This window comes from Anomaloglossus baeobatrachus, chromosome 5 (assembly GCF_048569485.1).
Source record: "Anomaloglossus baeobatrachus isolate aAnoBae1 chromosome 5, aAnoBae1.hap1, whole genome shotgun sequence".
NCBI lineage: Eukaryota > Metazoa > Chordata > Amphibia > Anura > Aromobatidae > Anomaloglossus > Anomaloglossus baeobatrachus.
Window position 1 is genome coordinate 145,221,976 of NC_134357.1, and position 13,760 is coordinate 145,235,735.

Here is a 13,760-nt window from a genome sequence, read left to right on the forward strand (position 1 = left end):
AAGACCACCAGACCATGAAAGCCGCCTCTACATCCTGCCAGAAGTGGCTGAAGGCGCGGCCAACGTGAGAGGGTTTTGGGTGGGTTAACGGACTTGTGGGTGGAGGGTGGTGATGTATGGTACCTGGTGCTTTTAAAAATGTTTTACATGTTTTAATGTTTTATGCATTTTAAAATGTTGTCTTGCAGCCCGAGGACGTGCTGGTGATAACTAAGGGGGAATGTGGCGCCCCTGACCTGGTCAGGCACCACTGAGTACTGCACCCATGCTGGGGACAGTACAATACAGGTAATCCAGAAGGCTGACCGAGGTGTGACTACACAGGCGCATAGTGATCAGGTCTCACACATGTACCTATGAGAGGACCCCTGGGGATCCCAGGAGGGGGAAAAGCCTTCACCTTCACTGGAATAGTGGAGGGGGCCAAAAGCCTCCATCTCCTCTCAAGGGGTGTGGTAAGAGAATCTGGTTGCTAGGTGGCGTAGGCAGGCACAAAAGGGAAAAGAGGAGGAGGGGTAAACAGTCTGCAGCAGAGTGTGGAGGAGTCAGGAGCAGAAACGTGAAGCTCTGACAGGAGCAGCAGTGAAGGTCCCAGATGTGAGCCGGTTCAGAGCAGAGTCCAGGGAGCTCCGAGGAGAGCTGACCCCTTCCCCTGGGCTGCTGGAGTCTGACAGCGTCCGCGCAGTGGCTACGGACGGGGGAGAACGGTCACCTAGGAGTGCTACCCGAAACCCATCTCCAGCTAGAGAGAGAGCACAGAGTGGGAAGTAAGGAGACTGCTAGGGAGAACCAGGCCCAAACGGGCGGCAGATCCCGGAGCGGGGATAGATCCACCTTTCCCTGCTAAACCTGCCGGTGTGGGGCCCTCAAAGCCCACACCACAACACCACAAAAGCCGCAGCCACGTAGCCACAGTTAGGGCCCATAGCTCACAGGAGGCAAGCAGCTGGAGTGAGCTGGTCCAGGCCACAAGCAAACGGCAAACGAAGGGGAGTGAGGCTTCAGCAACTTCCCTGGGTGACCCCCATAGGGACTAAAAGTCGGGGTCACCCCAAACCACCAAGGGCTAAGGAAGGCGAGTTGGTAGTCACCATCAGAAGTCAGCCTGAAGGATACCTGGTTCCCGCCTGGTTCATCCCAGCTACGCCCGGGTTACTCACCCTGCCACCTGAAGTGAGTAAAAACCCTGAAAGACATTCTGCCTGTGTGGAGTTATTCTGCGCCTTGTGGCTCTACGCACCTACACAGGGCCCTGGGGCTTGCCTCACTCTCAGGAGGCTATTCCAACTAACTGCACTCACCATCAGCCCCAGGCGTCCCTCAACCTGCAGTGGCGGTCCCTACTGGCCGCAATACTGAGAGTGGCGTCACGACAAGAAGAAGATCTCCTACCTGTGACAAGACTGAGCCAGTGGAGTCCCTGAAGGTAATGCACCGACACTGCACTTGTGGGGCTTCACACATTTTTTTCAGGCTCCACAAGGAAGATAAAAAACACCAAAAGCGCACAGTACAATAGCATCTTTAGATGCACAATGGGCCCAGTTTTCATGAAATCATGACTTGAGCCCTGCCTCTAGGAACCTGTTACGAACTTTTCTTGCCATGCACTTAACCCCAGCTGCCATTTGCCATTCCTTTTGTAGGTCACTCATGGCCTGCCCAATCTCCAGACCTCAACCCCATTGAAAACCTCTGGAATGTAATCAACAGGAAGATGGATAGTCACAAGCCATCAAACAAAGAAGAACTGCTTACATTTTTGTGCCAGGAGTGGCATAAGGTAATTCAAAAACAGTGTGGAAGACTGGTGGAAAGCATGCCAAGACGGATGAAAGCAGTGATTAAAAATCATGGTTATTCCACAAAATATTAAAACATTAGTATTGTTGTTTCTAAATGATATAAGCTTGTTTTTTTTTTGCATTATTTGAGGTCTGAAAGCAATGTATTTTTTTGTTATTTTGACCATTTCTCATTTTCAGAAAATGAATGAAAATTTACTCCTAGGAAATTCGGAGACATGTTGCCAGTAGTTTATAGAATAAAAGAACAATTTACATTGTACTTAAAAATATACCTATAAAGAAAAAAATCTGAAAAACTGAAAATTTTACAGTGGACTCTTAATTCTTGCCAGAGCTGTATATATATATATATATATATATATATATATATATATATATACAGTACAGACTAAACGTTTGGACACACCTTCTCATTCAAAGAGTTTTCTTTATTGTCATGACTCTAAAAATTGTAGATTCACATTGAAGGCATCAAAACTATGAATTAAAGCATGTGGAATGAAATACTTAAAGTGTGAAACAACTGAAATCTGTCTTATATTGTAGGTTCTTCAAAGTAGCCACCTTTTGCTTTGATTACTGATTTGCACACTCTTGGCATTCTCTTGATGAGCTTCATGAAGTAGTCACCAGAAATGGTTTTCCAACAGTCATGAAGGAGTTCCCAGAGATGCTTAGCACTTGTTAGCCCTTTTGCCTTCCCTCTGCGATCCAGCTCACACCAAACCATCTCGATTGGGTTCAGGTCCGGTGACTGTGGAGGCCAGGTCATCTGGCGTAGCACCCCATCACTCTCCTTCTTAGTCAAATAGCCCTTACACAGCCTGGAGGTGTGTTTGGGGTCATTGTCCTGTTGAAAAATAAATGATGGTCCATCTAAAAGCAAACCGGATGGCATAGCACGCCGCTGCAAGATGCTGTGGTAGCCATGCTGGTTCTGTATGCCTTCAATTTTGAATAAATCCCCAACAGTGTCACCAGCACAGCACCCCCACACCATCACACCTCCTCCTCCATGCTTCACGGTGGGAACCAGGCATGTAGAGTCCATCCGTTCACCTTTTCTACCAAGACACGGTGGTTGGATACAAAGATCTCAAATTTGGACTCATCAGACCAAAACACAGATTTCCACTGGTCTAATGTCCATTCTTTGTGTTCTTTAGCCCAAACAAGTCTCTTCTGCTTGTTGCCTGTCCTTAGCAGTGGTTTCCTAGCAGCTATTTTACCATGAAGGCCTGCTGCACAAAGTCTCCTCTTAATAGTTGTTCTAGAGATGAGAAAGTGTGTCCAAACGTTTGGTCTGTGCTGTATATATATTAAAATAAATAAAAGAAATGTTTAGCACTGTTTACGCAACTGTTATTGTTGCATGTCTGCAATAAAAAAATGATGTTAATTGGAAAAAATAATGCAGCAACAACTGCAAATCAGCAGTAGGATTTATTGCCATAATAGAGTTGAATCCCTGTTGCGGGTAATTATTTGCGACAGAGCAAGTCATAAGCTAGCGTCTATAAGAAAAAAAAAATAGTGGGAGAGCACCGGAGCGCTTGCTTAATAAGATTTTTCTTTTTTACTCTTATCAGATAACCCCATTTTTAAGTGATAAAAAAAAGAGTATAAATAACGAGATCGCTAGCGAGATCGCTGCTGAGTCACGGTTTCTGTTATGTGTGACATCTACCAGCGATCAGGCCCGTGCTGTGAGATCACTAGTCATTGCAGAATGGTCCAGGCCATTTTTTTCAAAGGCGAGGTCCTGTTGGGCAGGACATATCGCTGTGTTTGACACTGTGTGATGTCGCGGGCGGAGGAGGACGCCACTGTGCTGCACTCACTAACGCTCGGGTCTGGTGCTGCTGCGGCTCGAGAGGTGGGCTGGATCCGGGGACTCGAGCGGCGCTCCTCGCCCGTGAGTAAAAAGGGTGGTTGGTTTGGGGGATTTAATCCGTGACGCCACCCACGGTTTGTGGTGAAGATAGTCACCACCGCTGCTGGTGACGGGGATCCCAAAAGGGATGGCAGGGAGCAGCTGGGATGTTGTTTCCCCCCTCCGTGGGTAGGGGTCGGTGGTCCCAGGGCCCGGTGGTGAGACGGGGAGGCAGGGTTGGTGAGGTGCAGGGTTGTAGGGACAGCGCGGCGCGGTGCCGGATGGCACGGGTGTACTCACTCAGCAAGAGATGCACAAAGTCCTCGGTAAACCAAACGGCTGGATGGTCTCTAGCCTTAGGCGGTAGCTGTATACCCTCACGGTGTGGGCGGTTGCCTTCAATCGGGTCTTTGGCTGTTAAGGAACCCCTGGGGTTCCTGTCACATTCGGATTTGACTGTTGTCGGCGGTTCCAAGCCTGGTCGGGGTCCGATGGCCCTGCCTGTGTGTGCTGGATTCACTTTGCTCCCCGGTCGGTACCGGTGGACCAACGCCTGACCCCGGTCCTACGGTTCCGCATCAATTTACCTCTCCTGCAGACAGCCACCACCGTCTGCCAACCTTGCTGTCAGTGCCTGGGCCACAAACCCAGACACCGAACTGTTTACTCCTCACACTTCAACCTCCTCCACTGTTCTGTCACTTTTTTCCGCCTCCAGGCCTGTGAACTCCTCGGTGGGTGGAGCCAACCGCTTGGCTCCGCCCCCACCTGGTGTGGACCTCAGACCCTGGAGGGAGGCAACAAGGGTTTTGTGTTTGGCTAATGTTACTGTCTAGTGGGGGTGGGGGTGTTTGTGTGTTACCTGTGACGACCTGGCTGGTCCAGGGCGCCACATGTGACAGAGTCACAGTGACTGTGGAGATCGTTATACAGGTCGCTACTGCGACCTGTATCTTTCCTGCATCGCTGGTAAGGTCTGACTGTGTGACATCTCACCAGCGACCTCCCAGTGACTTACCAGCGATCCCTATCAGGTCGCATCGTTTTCGGGATCGCTGGTAAGTCGTTGTGTGTGACTGGGCCTTTAGGATTTAAGGAAAGAGGATTCTAAAAAGAAATTATTTCTACCTTGTCACCAGGAACTGGTGTAGGAATTTGTGAATAATGAATTACAGGCTTTGGTGCGTCAGTTGTTTCAACAGAGGCAGGTTTTTTATCATTTTTTTCTCTTTACTTTCTGTTTAGTTCCCAGCATTTCTGTGAATACTTTTGTTAGTCACACGAAGCGTAATGTTTGTTAGTATTTCTAGCAGTAACTCGATTGTAAACATATATATGGCCACTAGAGGAAGAGCTAAGACTTTGTATTAGAAAGGACTCACTTTTTAAATATGTATTTTACATAGTTGAAATTGATATACAAGAAGGAATGTAATGCTGCTTTGTAAGATTCTGTTAACATAATAATAAGATCCAGAGATAAAAGTGTCCATGAATTTGTGTTCTCTAAAAATAAACAGGTTTACTATATTAAATTCATCCTGGTTAGATTTGCTCCTTGCTGGATGTCAATCTTATAAATAGGCTTCTGCTCATTCATGTCAGCAAATAGTCTTTTCTGTGATTGTTTTTTCTATTATGAAATGTTCAGCATTTCTACCTATGTTTAATTTCAAGAATATTGCACATATATGCAGGGCCACCATCAGGGCATTACAACCGTGACTCCTGTATGGGGCTTGGGGAGCAGAAAGCAGGAGGGGGGCCCGGGCGCTGACAGCCAGGGCCCCTCCCCTTTCATTCTTTTGCTCACCGGGCCCCAGGCGGCGGGGCTGCCATCAGGTTGATGAGCTCATAGAGAGCTGCCCTCTCACTTCCTGCTCTGCACTGATCTATGTGATTGGTGCAGAGCAGGACAAGAAACTTATCGGGCCAGAACAAAGGCTGTAGGAGCTGAGAAGGTGAGGGATCTTCCGGGTCATCTGACTAATCATGTGCCTGATGACATGACCAGAAAAGTGAATTGGAAGGTCCTGTAGCTGTTCAACTGCTGCAGGCTCCATACAGGTTCCAGTGGCTCCTCTCCTGCTCTGCACCTGAGGTAATGTATAGTGTGTGTAAATAAATGTGCCTGTTGATAGGTTGTGTGGGTATATGCGCATGTAGTCTGCATGTAGCAGAGCTGTTTGGCTACAGGTGCATGAGTAGAGCTGTGTATGTCTATAGGTGCATGTAGCAGAGCTGTGTGTGACTATTCAGCATGTAAAAGAGCTGTGTGTGTTTATAGGTGCATGTTGTGTGCATGTAGCAGAGCTGTGTGTGTCTATAAAGCATGCAGTAGAGCTGTGTGTCTATGGGTACATGTGTGCATGTAGTAGTGCTCTGTGTGTATTGCACCCCAGGGCTACGGCCTCACATATGAATAGTAGAACTGCTATTAGCAGCTCTCAACTGGTCTATTTCAATCCCGTACCCATGACTGAGTCATGGCTGTGGGCGGGACAGGTCCAAGCAAATGCTGCATGAAGTAAATAGCCTGTGCTATGCACCCCAATTTGGGATGTATTCCACCTGTCTAGATTTTGGCGGTTGGTGACTGTACACATTCAGTCATCAGGCCTTGTCCACAGGCTTTTTACTTCATGCAGCATTTGCTTGGACCTGTCCCGACCACAGCCATGACTCAGTCATGGGTACGGGATTGAAATAGACCAGGTGAGTGCTGCTAAGAGCAGTTCTACTATTCATATGTGAGGCCGTATGGAACATTTTATAAAAATATTTTAGTGTAGGACTGCCTCAAATGAGATTTGCCGTGACGTGGCGAGGTAGCTCAAGAAATTGCAATTTTTTGCCAAAAATCTCAAAATTTTATAATAAGTACAGTTTGGAATTTTTAGTGCTGGAGTGCACATTTGGTGCTGGCCTTTTGTTTTTTTCTATAGCCTGCATTATGTCTGTGTATACTATAGGTATATAGTGTGGATGTGTGTGTACTGTATAGTGCAGTGTACACACTATATGCAGCCCCCAGCCTCTATTTTATATATATATATATATATATATATATATATATATATATATATATATATATATATATATATATATATATATATGAGTCAGCAGCCTCTAAAATTTAATAATATAGCTAGTAGCCTGTATCCTGTGTAATATCTATATATACATACTGTATAATATGCATATGGCTGACGATTCTGTTTGGGGCTCATCATTTTGATAACTCGAAAAACAGTGCATGCAGCTTTTTCTAGGCTGTAAAAATGATGGCTAGTGGTTAATGTTTGATTGGTGAGGATTGTTTGCAGAATTGGAGATTTTCTAAGAGTGGTGGTGGGACTGGGGAAGGTTCTAGAGGTAGAGGCAGAGCTGGAGCGGAGGCGGAGTTTCAAGGGTTTGCAGTTTGGGGCCCTGAAATTCCTAGTGGCGGCCCTGCATATATGCCACATAGTTATTAAGCTTCTCATAGCCAGATCAGACACCCCATACTTTGCACTGACGAGGGGCAAGCACCCCGAAACACCGTGTCTGCAAATTGGGAATCTGATCTGGCATATATATCCTAAGTTATATTGAAAGGATTGTTAAAAATCCACATTTAACTTTTAGGATCGCTACTTCCAATAGGTGGTGCTGCGCTAGAGTTTGTCTCCTGTCCTGGAGAGAAAATTTACATATTAAAGATTCATTATATTATTAATAATATTATTAAGATATTCACAAGACAAAAAAGCAATACTTTGGCTGGGATAATCTTGCTAACATTTAGACATGATCACCCAAGTAATCATTCAAATCATATGAAGACATCACCTATAACCGATTAATCATATGTAAAAATGGAGTACTGGCTTCAAATAGTATACATAAAAATAGACAACTTTATTATAAATAGCACCATGAAAACTATACAAATAGAGGTACAGTTAGATCCATATATATTTGGACACTGACACAAATTTAGTTTGTTAACCTGGTGACTGAAACATATTCAAGTTATAGATATATAATGGATATGAACATATAGAATAATGCACACCCCATAATCCTCCATATAATATAATGCACCACATAATCCTCCATATAATATAATGCATTCCCCACTGTCCACCATATAATATAATGCACCCCCCAAAGTCCTCCATATAAAATAATGTGCCCCATAGTGCTCCATATAGTACAATGCACACCCCATAGTCCTCCATATATGTAGTATAATGCACAACCCATAGTCCTCTATAAACGAAGTAAAATGCACAACCCATAGTCCTCCACATAGTATAATGCACACTCCATAATCCTCCATATAGTATAATACTTCCCATAGTCCTCCATGTAGTGTAATGCACCTCATAAAGTCCTCCATATAAAATAATGAAACTCCCATACTCCACCATATAATATAATGCACCCCCATAGTCCACCATATTATAGAATGCATCCCCCATAGTCCTACATATAAAATAATGCACCCCTCATAGTGCTCCATATAGTATAATACTACACACCCCACAGTCCTTTATATATGTAGTATAATACACAACCCATAGTCCTCTATATACGTAGTATAATGCACAGCCCATAGTCCTCCACGCAGTATAATGCAGACTCCGTAGTCCTCCATATAGTATAATGCTTCCCATAGTCCTCCATATAGTGTACTGCACACCCTGAAGTACTCCATATAAAATAATGCACCCCCTATAGTCCTCCATATACACTGACAAGCTAAAGAGTCACAATGTTTTAAACTTTTTACTCTCAGGCTCCATATTTCACCATACACTACAGCTTTGAACTGAAGACATGTTCCCAATGTTGATGCATACTGGTTGACTCACTTGGGTATGTATACAGCTTATTCTTCATCTCTACCCACAAATGTTTATTGGGTTGAGGCCTGCAGACTGTGGGGGCCTATTCAGCACCTCTACCTCATTGTCCTTGAACCATTTCTTCTCCAATTTTGTCGTATGCTTCAGGTTGTTGTCTTGCTGAAACACTATGTTGTCCTTTTCATACTCATAGTACTCGAGTGTATGAAGTATCTCTTCTTGTAGGATACTCACATATAACTCAGCAATGAGACCACCATTGATCCTGGTCAAGCATGCAAGGCTTTGAAACAATCCCATATAATCAGGCTTCCTCCACCAAACTTGACAGTTCCTTCAATTTCTTGATCCGTTTGCCCTTTTTTCCCTTGTTTCATCCCACATCACAGCCTAGTCTATTGACTTTCATCTCATCGCTCCAAATCACTTATTTCCAATATACTACTTTTTGCAAACTTGAACCAACGCCTCTTATGACGATATTATGTTGAGGCTTCTTCACCGTTGTTTGAGCCACCAGTCCAGACTTGTATAACATGCATTGCATGGTGCTTCGATGTACATCTGTGATCACATTATTACAAAGAATACAAGCCAACACCACTGAATTGTTTATTGTGCCAGAACTGATAGACCTTGTGATGAGCCGACTTGTTAACGCTGATATTTTGCTTGGACATCCACCTCTTGAATGGATGTACTACATTTCATACTCATCCATCTGTCATGACACTCACATGATGCGGTTTGGCAATTTTCTAGGCTGAGAGACCGCTATGCATCAGTTCGATGATGCTGTTTGTCTTTTGTTGGGAAATCTTCATGGCTGCTCCTCGATTTGAACCAGTGACTTTTTGTTTGGGAATCATCCTAATAATACACTGAACTATTAGGGAATGTGAGAATAGGTTGTAATTTGTAGTATACAGGAAGAAAAAGATTTTTCCACCAAAAGGAGCAATACTGTAACAATGCAGTGGCATGACAAGAATCTGCATAACTAATCATATTGTAAATAGTTGGAAGTCAAATTTATGTATGAAATAGACAAAATGATTGAACAAAAAATGATGGTTGTCTCATGTTTAAAGCTGTAGGGGACATGGAGCCTAAAAGTAAAAAGTTAAAAACATTGTTATTGTTTTGCTCATCAGTGTAGTATAATGCACCATATAGTCTTCCATATAGAATAATGCACCCCCATAGTCCTCCATATAAAATAATTCTCTCCTCATAGACCTTCATATAATCTAATGCACCCTTATGGGTCTCAGTAGAGAATAATGCACCACATAGTCTGCCATATAGTATAATGCAGACCCCATAGTCCTCCAAATAGAGTAATTCACAATCCATAGTCATCCATAAAAAATAATGCAAACCTCATAGTCTTGCATATAAAATAATGCACACCCACAGTCATCCATATAGTATTATGACCACTAGTGTACTCCTTTATTAAAAAAAATAAATACTCACCTTCCACAGTTCCCCGCTGATCTAGTCTCCAAAGTGACAGGTTTGCAGCTCTGCTCATCTCAGCACAGCGGGCATACTGCAGTAATAACAAGGAAAAAAAAACAAATTGAAGGATTCAGCTCAACCATTATGAGTCCATATTCAGTGGTCAGTGCACAGGCAGATAGCAGGCCAGCTCCTGGGTGAAGATTCTTTAAGGTTCAAATTAGGTTTTTGTCCAGCACTGTCCAATATATATCTTCAATCCACGAAAAACGCTTTCATTTTAAAAATTATATTTTTATTGTGCATATTTAAATTTTTTTTTATCCTATAAAAACACATGTCCATCCATTCTTACGCGTTTCGAGCTCCTAGGAGCTCTTACTCATAGGCTATGAGTAAGAGCTCCTAGGAGCTCGAAACGCGTAAGAAAGAAAGGACATGTGTTTTTAAAGGATAACATTTTTTTTAAATATGCACAATAAAAATATAATTTTTAAAATGAAAAAGTTTTTAGTGGATTGAAGATATGTATTGGACGGTGCTGGACAAAAACCTACGGTAATTTGAACCTTAAATAATGCAGTAATGTCATCACGCTTGCTGCGCTGAGGTTGAATGGGTGGAGAGGGTCTATGGGGCCTCAACTTTCAACGCCATAGTGGCTCCGTGGTCTGTCACCTTTGGTTGCATGCGCAATGACTGAGAAGTCAGTCCTCAAAACCACTTATCAGTGAGAGACCATTGCCCGAGGCCTGCAGATAAAAACAGTTAGTTTGCGAAAACTGTCACAAAGACAGCCTTCACAGTGATCTTAATTTATCAATGACCTTTAAGTGGTGGACCAATACATGTCCTTTATAAATATATATTTTTTTATACCCTAAGCACTTTTATGTGCTATAAAATACCCTATACTTGTAATACTATTGTATAGGATTTCGATAGCGTTAGGGCAATGACAACCAGAGACGAGTTCTTGGTACAAAGATGTTTATAACATGTAACCACGATAGGTACACAAACGGAACAAACACAGTAGAACAATAACACACGAAATACCTTCCCGAATCGGAGCGAAGGGAATTCCCGGGGCCACGCACCGCACTCCCCCAGGGAGACCACCAAGAGCGAACCCCTATACAGGGACTGTCTGGCAATCACCCCGGAAGGCCTAAATGCGCAGCAGCCGGGACACAAGGGGCAAGAGGTAAAGTCCAGAAGTGTCCGTACGGGATGATAGTCCAGAGTGGTTACGAACCGGAAGGAACTGGGCAGAAGTGCTGACCAAAGACGGCAGACGGAGTCCGGGCACAGCTTGAAGAAACCGGGTACGGTCCAGAGTCGGTGTCGGTAGTCTTTCAGGAGGATCCAAATGGCAATCAGGAATTAGGAGCAGCAAAGCAGGAGCACACAGCAAGCAGTATACTCAGGCACTGGACTAGGCTTAGAGGCGGCCTTTTAAGCAGCTGGACAGGAAGTAGGGCAACAGAACAGTAAACTCCATCTTAACCGAGGGCAAGCTCTTTCAAAAGAGAACTGGAAATCCCGGAAACCTGACATTACTCCCCCCCCCAGAAACGGCCTCAGGACGGATCAGGGCCTGGCTTGTCCGGGTACCGCCGATGAAACTGAGCAATCTTCCGGGGTGCCCGAATGTTACCCACCGGTTCCCAGGAATCGTCCTCGGGGGCGTACCCCTGCCAACGTACCAGATACTGAAGCCGACGACGATGGAGCCGGGAGTCAATAATGTCCTCAACCATGAACTGCTCCTCGCCGTCAACCATCACAGGCGGAGGAGGAGGCACGACACGACCATGAAACGTATTAGGAGAAACGGGTTTGAGGAGAGAAACATGAAAGACCGGGTGTACCTTTAGATGGTGCGGTAACCGTAGCCGACAGGCCACAGGGCTCACGATCCCGGTGATCTTAAACGGACCGATGAATTTCTGTCCCAGCTTCTGCGAAGGAACACCCAATCTCAGGTTTTTGGTGGATAACCATACAGAGTCCCCTACCTTATACATGGGTGCCGGTTTCCGGTGAGTGTCTGCCGACCTCTTGTAACGCTCCTGAGCCGTAGCCACAGTGTCCTTTAGAACCTCCAGATTTTGTCGTAGCTCTGTCAATCTGTCCTCCACCGCTGGCACCGAAACCGCAACCGGTGACCTAGGCAAAACATTCGGATGGTAACCCAAGTTAGCGAAAAAGGGCGTTACCTTAGTGGAGCTGCTCTGAGTGTTGTTATACGAGAACTCCGCCAACGGAAGCATCTTCAACCAATCGTCCTGCAGATGGCTGACATAACATCGAAGGTATTGTTCCAGGGTTTGATTAGTCCGTTCGGTTTGCCCATTTGTCTGAGGATGGTATGCAGAAGACAAACAGACATCAATCTGGAGTGCCGAACAAAACCCCTTCCAGAACTTAGACGTGAACTGCACGCCCCGGTCAGAGATGATCTCATCTGGTACCCCATGCAATCGGAATACGTTCTGGATAACCAAATCCACTGTCTCTGCGGCTGAGGGAAGACCGGTACACGGAATAAAGTGAGCAGCTTTTTTCAACCGATCCACCACCACTAAAATGGTATTGTGACCGCCTGAGACTGGCAACTCCACAATAAAATCCATTGAGATAGATCCCCAAGGGCGAGATGGAACGGGTAACGGTTGGAGGAGTCCCGTAGGAGCCACACGAGGGACCTTGCACCGGGCACAAACCACACATGAGTGGACATAGTCCTTTACATCCTTTAAACAGGTAGGCCACCAGAAAAAACGGCTCAGAAATTCCTGCGTCTTCTGTACCCCCCTATGACCAGCCAACACGGAGTCATGGACCAACTTGAGAACCCGAAGTCTTACGGCCTCCGGGACATAAATGCGTCGCTCTCTCAACCACACACCATTCCGAAGAACAAGAGTTACATCATTCGGGGGGGCAGCAAGAAATACGTCACCATCATAGGCCAGCTTGATGTCCTTCCACAAGTCCTGGTCCTGGATTACTCCAACGAAATTGGCATCCGATAACACGGTCTGAGACGGGGTTCCAGGCACGGAGTCCACGGCGTGGATTCGGGACAAGGCATCGGCTTTCCCATTACGTAAACCTGGACGGTATGTAACGATAAAATTGAACTGGTTAAGGAATAGGCTCCAACGGGCTTGCCGTGGAGACAGGCACCTGGCAGACTTAAGAAATTCCAGGTTACGATGATCTGTGAGTACTATCACTTGCTGCGCAGCTCCCTGTAAGTGGTGTCTCCATTCCTTAAAAGCTGAAATAATCGCCAACAATTCCTTGTCCGCAATGTCATAGTTCCTTTCTGCAGGGGACAACCGGCGAGAAAAGAAAGCACACGGATGCAAGAGACTCTTGTCCCCAGTCCTTTGAGAAAGGATTGCCCCTAATGCATAGTCGGAAGCGTCGACTTCCACAATAAAGGGAAGTGCGGGATTCGGATGTACTAATATTGGCGCTGAGGTAAAACAAACCTTGAGACGATGGAAAGCTTCCTGGGCCTGGGCGGACCACACAAACTTCTGTCCTTTCTTGGTTAACAGAGTGATGGGACGGACGATCTCTGAAAAGTTACGGATAAAGCGTCGGTAAAAGTTGGCAAAACCGACAAAGCGTTGTACCTCTTTGATGTTTCCCGGTTCCGGCCAGTCTAGAATTGCTTGTATCTTGCCAGACTCCATGTTCAGTCCCTGAGGAGAGATGACATAACCTAAGAATTGTATTTGTGAG

General features: G+C 45.2%; 1 protein-coding gene across 1 annotated transcript in view; it reads right to left on the minus strand.

The window, feature by feature from the left end:
- The window catches only part of ALOX5 (arachidonate 5-lipoxygenase), a 357,857-nt gene extending 347,795 nt beyond the window's left edge, over nt 1-10,062 (minus strand). Inside the window, exon 1 of the mRNA XM_075348962.1 lies at nt 10,014-10,062. The gene's annotated coding sequence lies outside the window, so the exon portion shown is untranslated. The remainder of the gene's footprint in view (nt 1-10,013) is intronic.
- Nucleotides 10,063-13,760: the final 3,698 nt, after the last annotated feature.